Source organism: Anser anser, assembly GCF_964211835.1.
Source record: "Anser anser genome assembly, contig: HAP1_SCAFFOLD_137, whole genome shotgun sequence".
NCBI lineage: Eukaryota > Metazoa > Chordata > Aves > Anseriformes > Anatidae > Anser > Anser anser.
The window spans coordinates 132,211-148,891 of record NW_028154091.1 but is presented as its reverse complement, the minus strand read 5'-3'; positions in this window follow the sequence as shown (position 1 = coordinate 148,891).

Sequence of the window (16,681 nt, the reverse complement as noted above, 5' to 3'; positions counted from 1 at the left end):
GCGCCAAATTCACGTACTCGTCAAAGCCCTAGAAATCGGCAACAGTGGCAATTAGTTCAGCAACAACACGAACCATCGTCAGCTGTGCTGACCCAGGCTGGACAACGAAGACTAATTGTTAGAGAAGCACGATTTCTTTTTTCCCTTGGGCTAGTTTTTCTTGACAAGAAAAAATAGGATTGTGAATGAGGGAAAACAAACTAACGATGTAACGTGGGGTCGTGCTGACACTCACGATGATGCAGCCTTCTATCCGCACGTTCACTTGCTCAGCCACACCTGGATCCTCGAGCTCTGCAGAACGAAGGAGGAGAGTAAATTGGAACACAAACACCGCGAGCAGTTTTGTTCTCTCTCGTGTGTTCAGAAATACCCGCTAACCATAGCCGCTAGAGCTCCCAAAAACTCCAAGGAGCAACTCTCAGGGGCAGTTTCAATTAACAGTCTGACATTTTAGAGTCTTATATGACTGGGTGAATACTACACGTTTGCTGAAGGACACGTTTCCAGTCACAAGGGAACACTCCTGCACGCCCGGCTGCACGATCCCACTCCCGTTAACACGAGGGGGAAACGCCGGGCTGCGCAGCAGCTCCTTGTACCCACCACCACGCCGCACAGCTCTCCATTCCCCACAAACCTGCCCCGAGCAACGGGTGGGAGCCGAAAACTCAGCGAGGGAGATCCCCGGACCCTCCCCGCTCCCCCCACCCCCTCCAAATCCCCATCCCCATCCCCTCCCCGTCCTCTCCCCGCGCTACTCACGCTCTGCAGGTAGCGGAAGATGAGGTTCTGGGGCACTGCGTGAAGGGCTCAGCACGGGGACAAGAGCTCCAGGCCCGGGACAAGGCCTCAAGACAAGGCCTCAAACCCTGCAACGAGGCCCCAGGGCCCCGGGACAAGGCCTCAAGGTCCGGGCCGAGACCCCTGAGGCCCGGGCCGCCCCCCACCCGCTCCCCCATCGCTCCCCGGCCGCAGGAAGGCTACGATGGGCTGCACCATCACCGTCTGCACCTTCTGGTCCTGCCCGCGGTACGCCATGGCTGCCGCCGCCTCGCTGCTCCCGCCGCCCCTGCTGGGCCGCCTCCGGAAGCCCCTGAGGCCGGGCGGGAGCGCACAAGGGACGCTGGGATGCTGGAGGAGCGTGGGGGGCCGCTCTAGCAGGCCGGGAGGACCGCGTCTCTATGGTCACAGGCAGGAGTCCCTGCGCCAGCTTTATTGGTGAGCAGCGAGGCTGGGGGGGGGAGGGGGGCAAGACAGCCTTAAATAAAATACAAATATAAAAAGTGTTATAAATGGCTGTTATAAATCCAAATAGGATTACAATCAAAGTTTACAATTTATTAAACGAATAGAGGCAAGCAAGCAGCGCTGGGTGCGCCGGGAGTCTCTGCTCCCCCAGGACGCACACCTGTTACGTAAGGCGGCTGGTTTTGATGCTCCCAGGCTAATACATATTCATTACTACTTCGAGAAGAGGCAGGGTTATTAGAATTGGTTTCCGGAATCCGAAACCCCTCCCAGGGGCGCCTGCGTACCAGTCTCTGGTGGTCTCTCGGGGCTTGCTCGGGCTGAATGCTGGTTGTCTTCCTCCCAGGCTTTTGTCCTTCAATTGTCCTTCAGCTCCCCCTTCCTCCTCGTTTGGGAGCCTCTGCGCCGGATTTCAGAAACTCTAGCAACATCCCCTGCAGTAGTCAGCACTTTTCCCTAAAAACCCCTTTGTTCTCTTATCACCTAGACCCGGGCCTCGATGTTAACCCTTCAAATCCCTTAGTGACACGAATTGCTGGACCATTCCTTACAAAAGGAAGGATAAAATATGTAGAGGAGCAATGGCACACGCGAAAGCCCAGCGCCGCGGGCAGAGGCAGCGAAGGTTGACGGCAGAACAGTGCTCGGTTTGAACACGGAGAGGGAAAGCGAGGGGAAGGTGGCCGAAGCCGGCCGCAGTCTCTGAGCTCTCCTCCTCCTGATTGTTTTCTCTCAAAGACATTTCTGTCTGTGTGCGGGCACCCGGAGCCGGCAGAAGTCCCCGTGAAGTCCTTCGGCAGGACGGAGGGCTGCGTGGGCTCCAGTGAGAGAGGGAGTTAGGAGAATCTTATCAAGTAGAGATAGAGCGCTGACGGCATTAAACTAGGATGCTACTTAGTGTCTTTGCTAACTATGGTGCATTGTGCCAATTAACTAAAGCAAGAAGCCTTGGGCCCCTTACCAAGGTCAGTCTCCTAATAAGAGAGCGAGCCTATCTTAAGAAACTGGGAGAAACTGGTCCTGCAGGTGGACAAGAGCCAAGGAGCAACTGAGTCTGTGCAAAGACAAGAGGTCAACTAGCGGTGACGAGGAAGAGTCATCAATCTTCATGCCCACGACCTCCCGTGCTGCCCAGCGCTGAATAAACATACCTACTTTACAATCTCACTGATTGTGGAGTCCGTTTTCCGCAAGTCGCCAGCAGCGGTTTCTTCCGCAGAGGTTTTCCCAGAGCCGCTTCAAAGCTTCCCTCGCGGAGCTGGGGCGTCGCAGGGGGTCGTCAAAGCACGCACGCGCACACACACACACAAGCACACACACACACACACACACGCACACACACACACACACAGGCGTTGTTGTCCAAACAGAAAGTATTTACAACAAATTCGACAAGCGGTTTTCCTCTGCCAGCAGCAAATGCCTGAGGGCCCCTACAGCTTCACAAATCATAGCACAAAGAGCCTAAAGTTCCTCTAAAATTTAGGGAAATGATTCAAAATAGATCTGCTAGGGGAAAACGATCACTGGCGGCAGGGTACACAACACACGCGTGTCTCAGCTCTCCTCCGCAGGGTCAGTGCCCACGCCCAAGTGCGACGCTGATGGCACCCGAACATTTGCTGTAGCAGGCAGCAGAGCCAGCAGCTCAGGGGAGCAATTTTAAAAACCAGGAGGCACTTAAACCAACCCTTAATTGACCCAGTTACTGCAGGAGAGTCCCGACTACTCGCCCTGGAGTCCTACTGTCACCAGCAAAAAGCACCAACCAAAGCTTGGGGGAACTTTGGTACAGCACAAGAGAAGGGAGTGGAGGTAGCGTAGCCGTATCGCAGAGCTGCTGCTTTTCACACCATTTTATCATCCCTGATAATTGAAAGTAAGGCCGGGTGGGCTGACCCCACCACCACCACTCCTGGCAGCATGTTTGGTCCACAACGCTAGAATAATTATTCTGCTCCCTCCCGCCCCTACAGCTTCATCATCTGAAAAGATTACAGTCAAAACAATGGCATACACAAATAAAAGTCAAGAGTTGACATAGTAACTCCGGGATTTGGGTATCAACTGTCCGAGAAATCAGAACACCCAGGCTTCACAATGTGCCCAACATCGAGCTGTGCCAAGGGGGGGCGGAAGGAAGAAGCTTTCCGTTTAAGCCTTCAGAGCATCGCTCCATCACTACGTCAATTCACAGCCACCACAGCGTGCCGATGGACATCTTTCTGTGCCAAAAGAAACAAGTGCTTTGTCCTCTTGATATCAAAGGTAGCCACCTATAGTTACGGAACCATGCACAAGACCTTAACTCTGACCAGCAGGAAAACTTAGGACAACTGAGTGCAGATCCTGCCAATTTCTACCAGTTCCAACTGTGCTTTAAGTCTCATTGCAAAGCCTCAGTTAGGAAAAGGATCACCTCAGGGTATCCAACAAGAAGAAGAGTTGTTTTCTTTCTTTTTTTTTTTTTTTTTTTCAATATACCATAGGACTATGCAGTTCAATCATCAATCATCTTGGAAAGCTCAAGGAGGAGGTCATCCTCATCCTTCCCTGGGTCCAAGTCGAGCTTGGCTTCCAGTATGCCGTCTGAGAGTTCCCAAAGTAGCATCTCTAAATCCTTGTCTACAGATACGGGCGCGTTGCCTGTGGAACTCAGCCGGCGTGTCCTTGCGTCTTCTAGCTGGGAAGAAGCTGAAGTCGAGCTTGAGAACTCCATTGGCTCCACGGATTCTGCCTGGCTTCCAAGATGTGCTTCAGGTCTTGGCAGAGCAAGGAAGAGAACAATCAGTATATGCCATTTCTTAACGGGAAATCCCTTTTCTGCAAACCGGCTCTTAAAACCGTAGCCAACCCCTCCTGCACTTCAGTCTTACCCAGGGATTGTTATTCAATTAACCCAGGGCTACATTTAGAGCCCAATATATTAGCAGGTACATTTTTCAGTTTGGGGGTTTCTCTGTGAAGCCAGAGCACCCGGAGTCTAGCAAAGATGGGAAACCAACATGGCCTCCCGGAAGCCCAGTGTCCGAGAACTACATCTCCCGGCATGCTCTGGGAAAACAATATGGACTCCCGGAAACCCGGTGGCCAAGAACTACATTTCCCAGCACTCCCCAGAAAATTGAGCCTCGCAGCGTGCCGTAGGACGCCATTTTTAGCTCTGTTACATTACCGGTTTCGTGTTTATGGAGGGTTTTCCCGCCGTTTTGGACGGGTTTCCCCTCAATTTCGGGTTTTCAGCTCTCCATTTCAGAGTTCTTCCCCGCAATTTTGGGGTTCCTTCCCCTAATTTGGTGCTTCGCCCCCCCCCCTTTTGGGGTTCACCCTCCATTTTGGGGATTCCCCCCAGTTCCAAGCCCCCCACAATTTTGGAGGCCCCCACCATCCTTTCTTGGCCTGCCACCCTAATATTAAGGTTCTTTCCCCCAATGTTGGGGTTCTCACCACATGTTTGAGGTTCCTTCCCTTAATTTGGGGCTTAGCTCCCCGGGATCTGGGGCTTTAACCCCAATTTTGGGGGTCCCCCCCAAGTTTGGGGATTCCTCCCCAGGTCTGGGGGGGGTCCACATTCAATTCTGGAATTTCACACTTCCATTTAAGTCTTCTTCCCCCCCAATATGGGGGTTCGCCCACCCAATTTTGGGGGTTCCTCCCCTAATTTGGGGGGGACACAACCGATTGTAGAGTCCCCCACCCTCCTTTTTTGGGTTCCCCCCTAATATTAAAAGTTCTTCCGCCCAATTTTGGGGGACCCCACAATTTTGACGTTCCTTCCCCTAACTTGGGGCTTCAACCCTTCAATTTTGGGGGGGGCTCCCACCCTCTTATTTTGGCCTTCCGCCCTAATATTAGGCCTAACCCCTAAGAACCTTGACCCCTAACGCTATGGCAACCACGGATCTAACCCTAACCCCTACCCCAACAAACCCTAGAAACCCTAACCCTAAAAACCCTTACAGCCCTAACCCGATAAAATTTACCACACTAAACCCCTGAAGACTGTTCTGGGGGGTCCACATTCAATTCTGGAATTTCACACTTCCGTTTAAGTGTTCTGCCCCCCCAATATGGGGGTTCGCCCACCCAATTTTGGGGGTTCCTCCCCTAATTGGGGGGGACACAACCAATTTTGGGGGGGACACAACCAATTTGGGGGGGGACACAACCAATTTGGGGGGGTCCCCCCAATTTTAGAGTCCCCCACCCTCCTTTTTTGGGTTTCCCCCAATATTAAGAGCTCTTCCGCCCAATTTTGGGGGACCCCACAATTTTGACGTTTCTTCCCCCAAATTGGGGCTTCGACCCTTCAATTTTGGGGGGGGCTCCCCCCTTAGTTTGGCCTTCCACCCTAATATTGGGCCTTAGCCCTAAGAACCCTGACCCCTAACACTACGGCTCCCACGGATCTAACCCTAACCCCTACCCCAAAAAACCCTAGAAACCCTAACCCTAAAAACCCTTACAGTCCTAACCCGATAAAATTTACCACACTAGACCTACGCCTAAAAGCCCTAACCCTAAAAATTAAGACCCTCTAAACCCTAACCCAAAACGTAAAGATTCTCAAAGCCCTAACGCTGGAGACCCTAACCTTAAAAAAAAAAAAATAAGACCTTAAAACCCTAACCCTAAATACCTGACCATAACTAAAACCCTAAGACCCTAACCCTAAAAACCCTATCAACACTAAAACCACAAAATACTTTAAAACCTTAACACACTAACCCCCAAACCCTAACCCTTATAACTCCAACCCTAACAACCTTAAAATCCTAACCCTAAACCCTGGAAACCCTAACCCTGAAACCCAACCCTAGTGCCTTAGCCCTGAAACCTTAAAACCCTAACACCTTATTAGAAACACTCTGTAACCAATACCATAGGCTCAGGCAAGTATCTCAGTGAGGTAGCATTTTTATTCACGATTGCAATGGCAGGCGTCCCACAAGCCACCTACTAGTTCCATAACACAGTTTATATAATTTTTTTTTTTCCTCTCGGTGACCAGGACCCTCCCCAGTTTCCCCATTGACTGGGTAATCCATGTTCACAATCTATCCAGTGCTTCACAGAAAATACACAGCTGCTGGCCTGTTACTAGTCAATTTTATTTTTTTCTTGACTGTTTTCCTCTTTGAGGTGGTAATGTTTCTTACACCGTGATTTCCACCCAATTGCTCTAAGGATTCTGGTTGTCTGCATTTTACAAGGTTGTCTGTTAAGCTTTCTTATCACTGCAAGCATATATCAATACCACCTTCCTTCCCTCTAAACGATGTAACTCTGTGCAAAAACATTTTTATTCCCACAACCTTGATCCCCTTACCCTAAAATCCTTATTCTCTTTAACCCTAACAACTCTAACCACAACCCTAACCCTTCATATCAACCCCCCGACGCTAATGACACTGACTAATGATCCAAACCCCAAACCCCAGGCAACCAACAAAGAAACAGACACAAAGCTGAAAACTACAAAAAAGGCAAAACCCTGGATACAGACCCCAAATCACAAACACGCTACCAAAATGCTACAGAAAAGCCCCAGACGCAGGCCCCAAGCACTACAGCTAGGCCCCAGAAGCTCTAGACACATCCCAAAGCCAAAATGCAATCCCCAAACACTACAGAAAAGCCCCCAAACACCAGACACAGGCTGCAGAAGTCTACAAGCAGGCCCCAGCCACACCCGGATGCAGACCCCAACTGTCCACAAGCAGCTCCCAACCCACCCCCCCCATGAACTGGACCCCCCCCCACCACCACCCAGATGCATGCCCCAGGCCCCAGGCCTCAGCCCCAGCCCCCACACCCCAGACTCAGGCCCCAAAGGTGTACAACCAGCTCCCAACTGCCCCCCTCAAAGGGAGGCCCCAAAGCCTGCCAGAGGACCCTAGAGCGTACAAGCAGCTCCCAACCCCCCCGGCACAGGCCCCAACCCCCCCCCAGACACAGGCCCCAAAGGTGTACAAGCAACTCCCCATCCTCCCCAGAGGCACGCCCCAAAGGTGTACAAACAGCCCCAACCCCCCAAGACCCAGACCCCTACAGCGCAGAAGCAGCTCCCAACCCCATGCCCCCAAGGCACATGCCCCAACCCCTCCCCCAAGGCAGGCCCTAACAGTGTACAAGCAGCTCCCACCACCCCCCCAGACGCAGGCCCCAAAGGTGTACAAGCAGGCCCCTACAGTATACAAGCAGCTCACAACCACCCCCCCAAAGGCAGGCCCTAACCCCCTCCAGATGCAAGCCCGAAAGGTTAAAACCAGCTCCAACCCCCCGCCCGCCCCGCCCCGCGCAGACGCAGGCCCCAAAGGTGTACAAGCAGTTCCCAACCCCTCCAAGGCAGGCCCCAAAAGTGTACAGGCAGGCCCCTACAGTGTAGAAACGCTCCAACCCCCCCCCTTCCACCTCGAGGGAGGCCCTCCCCCCCCAGTATACACGAAGCTCCCAACCCCCTCTCAGAGGAATGCCTAAAAAAGTATACAACCAGCTCCTAACACCCCCCCCCCCCCCCAAAAGAGGCAGTCCCCAAAGGTGTACAAGCAGGCCCTCAAATCCCTTAGGTGTACAAGCAGGCCCTTCAAATCCCTTAGCCCCTGCGCCAGCTTTATTGGCGAGCAGTGAGGCTGGGGGGGGAGGGGGGCAAGACAGCCTTAAATAAAATACAAATATAAAAAGTGTTATAAATGGCTGTTATAAATCCAAATAGGATTACAATCAAAGTTTACAATTTATTAAACGAATAGAGGCAAGCAAGCAGCGCTGGGTGCGCCGGGAGTCTCTGCTCCCCCAGGACGCACACCTGTTACGTAAGGCGGCTGGTTTTGATGCTCCCAGGCTAATACATATTCATTACTACTTCGAGAAGAGGCAGGGTTATTAGAATTGGTTTCCGGAATCCGAAACCCCTCCCAGGGGCGCCTGCGTACCAGTCTCTGGTGGTCTCTCGGGGCTTGCTCGGGCTGAATGCTGGTTGTCTTCCTCCCAGGCTTTTGTCCTTCAATTGTCCTTCAGCTCCCCCTTCCTCCTCGTTTGGGAGCCTCTGCGCCGGATTTCAGAAACTCTAGCAACATCCCCTGCAGTAGTCAGCACTTTTCCCTAAAAACCCCTTTGTTCTCTTATCACCTAGACCCGGGCCTCGATGTTAACCCTTCAAGTCCCTTAGTGACACGAATTGCTGGACCATTCCTTACAAAAGGAAGGATAAAATATGTAGAGGAGCAATGGCACACGCGAAAGCCCAGCGCCGCGGGCAGAGGCAGCGAAGGTTGATGGCATAACAGTGCTCGGTTTGAACACGGAGAGGGAAAGCGAGGGGAAGGTGGCCGAAGCCGGTCGCAGTCTCTGAGCTCTCCTCCTCCTGATTGTTTTCTCTCAAAGCCATTTCTGTCTGTGTGCGGGCACCCGGAGCCGGCAGAAGTCCCCGTGAAGTCCTTCGGCAGGACGGAGGGCTGCGTGGGCTCCAGTGAGAGAGGGAGTTAGGAGAATCTTATCAAGTAGAGATAGAGCGCTGACAGCGTTAAACTAGGATGCTACTTAGCGTCTTTGCTAACTATGGTGCATTGTGCCAATTAACTAAAGCAAGAAGCCTTGGGCCCCTTACCAAGGTCAGTCTCCTAATAAGAGAGCGAGCCTATCTTAAGAAACTGGGAGAAACTGGTCCTGCAGGTGGACAAGAGCCAAGGAGCAACTGAGTCTGTGCAAAGACAAGAGGTCAACTAGCGGTGACGAGAAAGAGTCATCAATCTTCATGCCCACGACCTCCCGTGCTGCCCAGCGCTGAATAAACATACCTACTTTACAATCTCACTGATTGTGGAGTCCCTTTTCCGCAAGTCACTAGCAGCGGTTTCTTCCGCAGAGGTTTTCCCAGAGCCGCTTCAAAGCTTCCCTCGCGGAGCTGGGGCATCGCAGGGGGTCGTCAAAGCACGCACACACACACACACACACACACACACACACACACACACACACACAGGCGTTGTTGTCCAAACAGAAAGTATTTACAACAAATTCGACAAGCGTTTTTCCTCTGCCAGCAGCAAATGCCTGAGGGCCCCTACAGCTTCACAAATCATAGCACAAAGAGCCTAAAGTTCCTCTAAAATTTAGGGAAATGATTCAAAATAGATCTGCTAGGGGAAAACGATCACTGGCGGCAGGGTACACAATACACGCGAGTCTCAGCTCTCCTCCGCAGGGTCAGTGCCCACGCCCAAGTGCGACGCTGATGGCACCCGAACATTTGCTGTAGCAGGCAGCAGAGCCAGCAGCTCAGGGGAGCAATTTTAAAAACCAGGAGGCACTTAAACCGACCCTTAATTGACCCAGTTACTGCAGGAGAGTCCCGACTACTCGCCCTGGAGTCCTACTGTCACCAGCAAAAAGCACCAACCAAAGCTTGGGGGAACTTTGGTACAGCACAAGAGAAGGGAGTGGGGGTAGCGTAGCCGTATCGCAGAGCTGCTGCTTTTCACACCATTTTATCATCCCTGATAATTGAAAGTAAGGCTGGGTGGGCTGACCCCACCACCACCACTCCTGGCAGCATGTTTGGTCCACAACGCTAGAATAATTATTCTGCTCCCTCCCGCCCCTACAGCTTCATCATCTGAAAAGATTACAGTCAAAACAATGGCATACACAAATAAAAGTCAAGAGTTGACATAGTAACTCCGGGATTTGGGTATCAACTGTCCGAGAAATCAGAACACCCAGGCTTCACAATGTGCCCAACATCGAGCTGTGCCAAGGGGGGGGCGGAAGGAAGAAGCTTTCCGTTTAAGCCTTCAGAGCATCGCTCCATCACTACGTCAATTCACAGCCACCACAGCGTGCCGATGGACATCTTTCTGTGCCAAAAGAAACAAGTGCTTTGTCCTCTTGATATCAAAGGTAGCCACCTATAGTTACGGAACCATGCACAAGACCTTAACTCTGACCAGCAGGAAAACTTAGGACAACTGAGTGCAGATCCTGCCAATTTCTACCAGTTCCAACTGTGCTTTAAGTCTCATTGCAAAGCCTCAGTTAGAAAAAGGATCACCTCAGGGTATCCAACAAGAAGAAGAGTTGTTTTCTTTTCTTTTTTTTTTTTTTTTTAATATACCATAGGACTATGCAGTTCAATCATCAATCATCTTGGAAAGCTCAAGGAGGAGGTCATCCTCATCCTTCCCTGGGTCCAAGTCGAGCTCGGCTTCCCGTATGCCGTCTGAGAGTTCCCAAAGTAGCATCTCTAAATCCTCGTCTACAGATACGGGCGCGTTGCCTGTGGAACTCAGCCGGCGTGTCCTTGCTTCTTCTAGCTGGGAAGAAGCTGAAGTCGAGCTTGAGAACTCCATTGGCTCCACGGATTCTGCCTGGCTTCCAAGATGTGCTTCAGGTCTTGGCAGAGCAAGGAAGAGAACAATCAGTATATGCCATTTCTTAACGGGAAATCCCTTTTCTGCAAACCGGCTCTTAAAACCGTAGCCAACCCCTCCTGCACTTCAATCTTACCCAGGGATTGTTATTCAATTAACCCAGGGCTACATTTAGAGCCCAATATATTAGCAGGTACATTTTTCAGTTTGGGGGTTTCTCTGTGAAGCCAGAGCACCCGGAGTCTAGCAAAGATGGGAAACCAACATGGCCTCCCGGAAGCCCAGTGTCCGAGAACTACATCTCCCGGCATGCTCTGGGAAAACAATATGGACTCCCGGAAACCCGGTGGCCAAGAACTACATTTCCCAGCACTCCCCAGAAAATTGAGCCTCGCAGCGTGCCGTAGGACGCCATTTTTTGCTCTGTTACATTACCGGTTTCGTGTTTATGGAGGGTTTTCCCGCCGTTTTGGGGGGTTTCCCCTCAATTTCGGGTTTTCAGCTCTCCATTTCAGAGTTCTTCCCCGCAATTTTGGGGTTCCTTCCCCTAATTTGGTGCTTCGCCCCCCCCCCACTTTTGGGGTTCCCCCTCCATTTTGGGGATTCCCCCCAGTTCCAAGCCCCCCACAATTTTGGAGGCCCCCACCATCCTTTCTTGGCCTGCCACCCTAATATTAAGGTTCTTTCCCCCAATGTTGGGGTTCTCACCACATGTTTGAGGTGCCTTCCCTTAATTTGGGGCTTAGCTCCCCGGGATCTGGGGCTTTAACCCCAATTTTGGGGGTCCCCCCCAAGTTTGGGGATTCCTCCCCAGGTCTGGGGGGGGTCCACATTCAATTCTGGAATTTCACACTTCCATTTAAGTCTTCTTCCCCCCAATTTGGGGGTTCACCCACCCAATTTTGGGGGTTCCTCCCCTAATTTGGGGGGACCCGACCAATTTTGGGGGTCCCCCCCAATTGTAGAGTCCCCCACCCTCCTTTTTTGGGTTCCCCCCTAATATTAAAGAGTTCTTCCGCCCAATTTTGGGGGACCCCACAATTTGGCCGTTCCTTCCCCTAACTTTGGGCTTCAACCCTTCAATTTTGGGTGGGCTCCTCCCCTCTTATTTTGGCCTTCCGCCCTAATATTAGGCCTAACCCCTAAGAACCTTGACCCCTAAGCCTATGGCAACCACGGATCTAACCCTAACCCCTACCCCAAAAAACCCTAGAAACCCTAACCCTAAAAACCCTTACAGCCCTAACCCGATAAAATTTACCACACTAAACCCCTGAAGACTGTTCTGGGGGGTCCACATCCAATTCTGGAATTTCACACTTCCATTTAAGTCTTCTTCCCCCCAATTTGGGGGTTCGCCCACCCAATTTTGGGGGTTCCTCCCCTAATTTGGGGGGGACACAACCGATTGTAGACTCCCCCACCCTCCTTTTTTGGGTTCCCCCCTAATATTAAAAGTTCTTCCGCCCAATTTTGGGGGACCCCACAATTTTGACGTTCCTTCCCCTAACTTGGGGCTTCAACCCTTCAATTTTGGGGGGGGCTCCCACCCTCTTATTTTGGCCTTCCGCCCTAATATTAGGCCTAACCCCTAAGAACCTTGACCCCTAACGCTATGGCAACCACGGATCTAACCCTAACCCCTACCCCAACAAACCCTAGAAACCCTAACCCTAAAAACCCTTACAGCCCTAACCCGATAAAATTTACCACACTAAACCCCTGAAGACTGTTCTGGGGGGTCCACATCCAATTCTGGAATTTCACACTTCCATTTAAGTGTTCTGCCCCCCCAATATGGGGGTCCGCCCACCCAATTTTGGGGGTTCCTCCCCTAATTGGGGGGGACACAACCAATTTTGGGGGGGACACAACCAATTTGGGGGGGGACACAACCAATTTTAGAGTCCCCCACCCTCCTTTTTTGGGTTTCCCCCAATATTAAGAGCTCTTCCGCCCAATTTTGGGGGACCCCACAATTTTGACGTTTCTTCCCCTAAATTGGGGCTTCGACCCTTCAATTTTGGGGGGGGCTCCCCCCTTAGTTTGGCCTTCCACCCTAATATTGGGCCTTAGCCCTAAGAACCCTGACCCCTAACACTACGGCTCCCACGGATCTAACCCTAACCCCTACCCCAAAAAACCCTAGAAACCCTAACCCTAAAAACCCTTACAGTCCTAACCCGATAAAATTTACCACACTAGACCTACGCCTAAAAGCCCTAACCCTAAAAATTAAGACCCTCTAAAATCCTAACCCAAAACGTAAAGATTCTCAAAGCCCTAACGCTGGAGACCCTAACCTTAAAAAAAAAAAAAATAAGACCTTGAAACCCTAACCCTAAATACCTGACCATAACTAAAACCCTAAGACCCTAACCCTAAAAACCCTATCAACACTAAAACCACAAAATACTTCAAAACCTTAACACACTAACCCCCAAACCCTAACCCTTATAACTCCAACCCTAACAACCTTAAAATCCTAACCCTAAACCCTGGAAACCCTAACCCTGAAACCCAACCCTAGTGCCTTAGCCCTGAAACCTTAAAACCCTAACACCTTATTAGAAACACTCTGTAACCAATACCATAGGCTCAGGCAAGTATCTCAGTGAGGTAGCATTTTTATTCACGATTGCAATGGCAGGCGTCCCACAAGCCACCTACTAGTTCCATAACACAGTTTATATAATTTTTTTTTTGCCTCTCGGTGACCAGGACCCTCCCCAGTTTCCCCATTGACTGGGTAATCCATGTTCACAATCTATCCAGTGCTTCACAGAAAATACACAGCTGCTGGCCTGTTACTAGTCAATTTTATTTTTTTCTTGACTGTTTTCCTCTTTGAGGTGGTAATGTTTCTTACACCGTGATTTCCACCCAATTGCTCTAAGGATTCTGGTTGTCTGCATTTTACAAGGTTGTCTGTTAAGCTTTCTTATCACTGCAAGCATATATCAATACCACCTTCCTTCCCTCTAAACGATGTAACTCTGTGCAAAAACATTTTTATTCCCACAACCTTGATCCCCTTACCCTAAAATCCTTATTCTCTTTAACCCTAACAACTCTAACCACAACCCTAACCCTTCATATCAACCCCCCGACGCTAATGACACTGACTAATGATCCAAACCCCAAACCCCAGGCAACCAACAAAGAAACAGACACAAAGCTGGAAACTACAAAAAAGGCAAAACCCTGGATACAGACCCCAAATCACAAACACGCTACCAAAATGCTACAGAAAAGCCCCAGACGCAGGCCCCAAGCACTACAGCTAGGCCCCAGAAGCTCTAGACACATCCCAAAGCCAAAATGCAATCCCCAAACACTACAGAAAAGCCCCCAAACACCAGACACAGGCTGCAGAAGTCTACAAGCAGGCCCCAGCCACACCCGGATGCAGACCCCAACTGTCCACAAGCAGCTCACAACCCACCCCCCCCATGAACTGGACCCCCCCCCACCACCACCCAGATGCATGCCCCAGGCCCCAGGCCTCAGCCCCAGCCCCCACACCCCAGACTCAGGCCCCAAAGGTGTACAACCAGCTCCCAACTGCCCCCCTCAAAGGGAGGCCCCAAAGCCTGCCAGAGGACCCTAGGGCGTACAAGCAGCTCCCAACCCCCCCGGCACAGGCCCCAACCCCCCCCCAGACGCAGGCCCCAAAGGTGTACAAGCAGGCCCCTACAGTATACAAGCAGCTCACAACCACCCCCCCAAAGGCAGGCCCCAACCCCCTCCCGATGCAAGCCCGAAAGGTTAAAACCAGCTCCAACCCCCCAACCCCCCCCGCCCAGCGCAGACACAGGCCCCAAAGGTGTACAAGCAGTTCCCAACCCCTCCAAGGCAGGCCCCAAAAGTGTACAGGCAGGCCCCTACAGTGTAGAAACGCTCCAACCCCCCCCCCCCTTCCACCTCGAGGGAGGCCCTCCCCCCCCAGTATACACGAAGCTCCCAACCCCCTGTAAGGAATGGTCCAGCAATTCGTGCCACTAAGGGATTTGAAGGGTTAACATTGAGGCCTGGGTTTAGGTGAGAAGAGAACAAAGGGATTTCTTCAGAGAAAAACTGCTGACTCTGCACGGATGTGCAGTAACTTCTGACATCAAGCCAAGAGACCAATAGATAATGAGGAAGAATATGAGCCTCCCCAATCGAGCGGCCCCCAAGAGACTAACAGAGACTGATAAGCAGGCGCACCTGGGAGGACTTCGGATTCGGGAAACCAATTATAATAACCCTGCCTCTTCTAGAAGTAGTAATGAATATGTATTAGCCTAGGAGCATAAAAACCAGCCGCCTTACGTAACAGGTGTGCGTCCTGGTGGAGCAGAGACTCCCGGCGCACCCAGCGCTGTTTGCTTGCCTCTATTCGTTTAATAAATTGTAAATTTTGATTGTAATCCTATTTGGGACTCAGTCATTTATAACAATTGGGGGCTCGTCCGGGATGGTCTTGGTTCCTGAATTCTGACTTGATCTAGGAGGGGCGCCCCCATCATTTGGTGGCTCCTGTTCGAGTCGGGTCAGGAATAACACCATCTTGAACCTGAATAAGGGCAAGCAAAGATTTAGATTTTTTTATGAGCTCCCTTTGCCGGCTGCAGCACTATATTTTGCCCGTAATTCTGCGCGCGAAGATCCGAACGAAGACGACGGAGTCGTAAGTATTTAAGGCGTATACCGTTCGGTTGGGTGGGATTCGGTTGCCTGTGTGTGTGAGAGTGTGACTGAGACAGAACGTAGTTCCAAAGCGATTGTGGAGGTTTTCTAACCGCGGTTCCAATCTCCCACGAGGGACTTGGCCGGTGAAGGACCGAAGCGATTCCTGTAGGATTCGTGGGTGGGTGATAGGTCCTAAACCCCCTGCAAGACACTCTCACTAAGGCAACCAAGGGCTGTAGGAATTGCCACAGTAAAATTCCTAGATGGGTCAGACAAAATTGAAGACCCAGGACCAGAGAAAAGGGAGCAAATTACCAGACATACCACCAGAAAGTCCATTAGGGATAATGATTAGAAATTGGAACGATAGGGGCCCCAGAAAAGGAAAAAAGTAAATTAAAAATGGTTCAGTATTGTATGATAGAATGGCCAAAGGAACCTTTAAGACCACATGTCTTTTGGCCCATTTTCAGAACCTTTGAAGACTGGGTTTGCCAGGCCTTAAATATACATGTTAATTCAAAGGAACCTTTTTAGCCAGGAGGAAAGTGATTATGCAGGATTATGGATCAGGACTTCACGTCCTTTTCCAGCCTCAATATTTACACTAAAAGCAGACGAGAAGTTTGAAGAAGAAGAAAAAAAAAAATGGAAAAAGAAAAAAGATGATGAATGGGAGTCATTGGATAACCTACCACCTCTATATCCTAACAATCCACCCCCGGTGGTGCATCTTGTAATCCTATTTTATTCTTAAATGTTTTGACTGTGTCAAGGAGGAAGGTGGGAGCATTATCTAAGTAACAGTTTAGAAGTTTGGGTATACTCGCGGTGGTGTTTGGTCAGTTTCCCAAGTATCAGGGGAAGGGGGCTGACTGATTATCAAAGTGGTAGAACGGAGAGTCACTTCTTTGGTGGTTCGGGCCTGAGCCCTGGGAATTTGGTAAGAAGGGGGAGAGCGAATTTATTTAGGTCTCAATACCTTTTAAACCCCCATCTTGACGGATACACAGGAGTGATTCCTTGTTTTGTGTAGGCTTACTAACAAAATGCATGAGAAAAATTAGCATTCGGCTTGAAATTCGGTCTTATTGAAATGTAAATTTTGTGAAAAAGGTGGTATTGTTTGTCTAGAAGACAGAAGGCTGATTGCTTCTGGTGTTTTTCCGAAATCCTGTGGATTTATGATTGGAATGGGGCTCATTAATAATCTGAAATAGTGGAGTTTGTATGTGGAAAGAAGAGTTTAATCCCAGAGAATTGGGACATTTGGGAAGAAGATTAGGAAAAGATAGTAAAAACCTGCAATAAAAAGGTTTGCATGGAAATTGAAACAAGGGACAGTAACTAATATAAATAAATAAAAGGGAATGGGAAATCAAGGA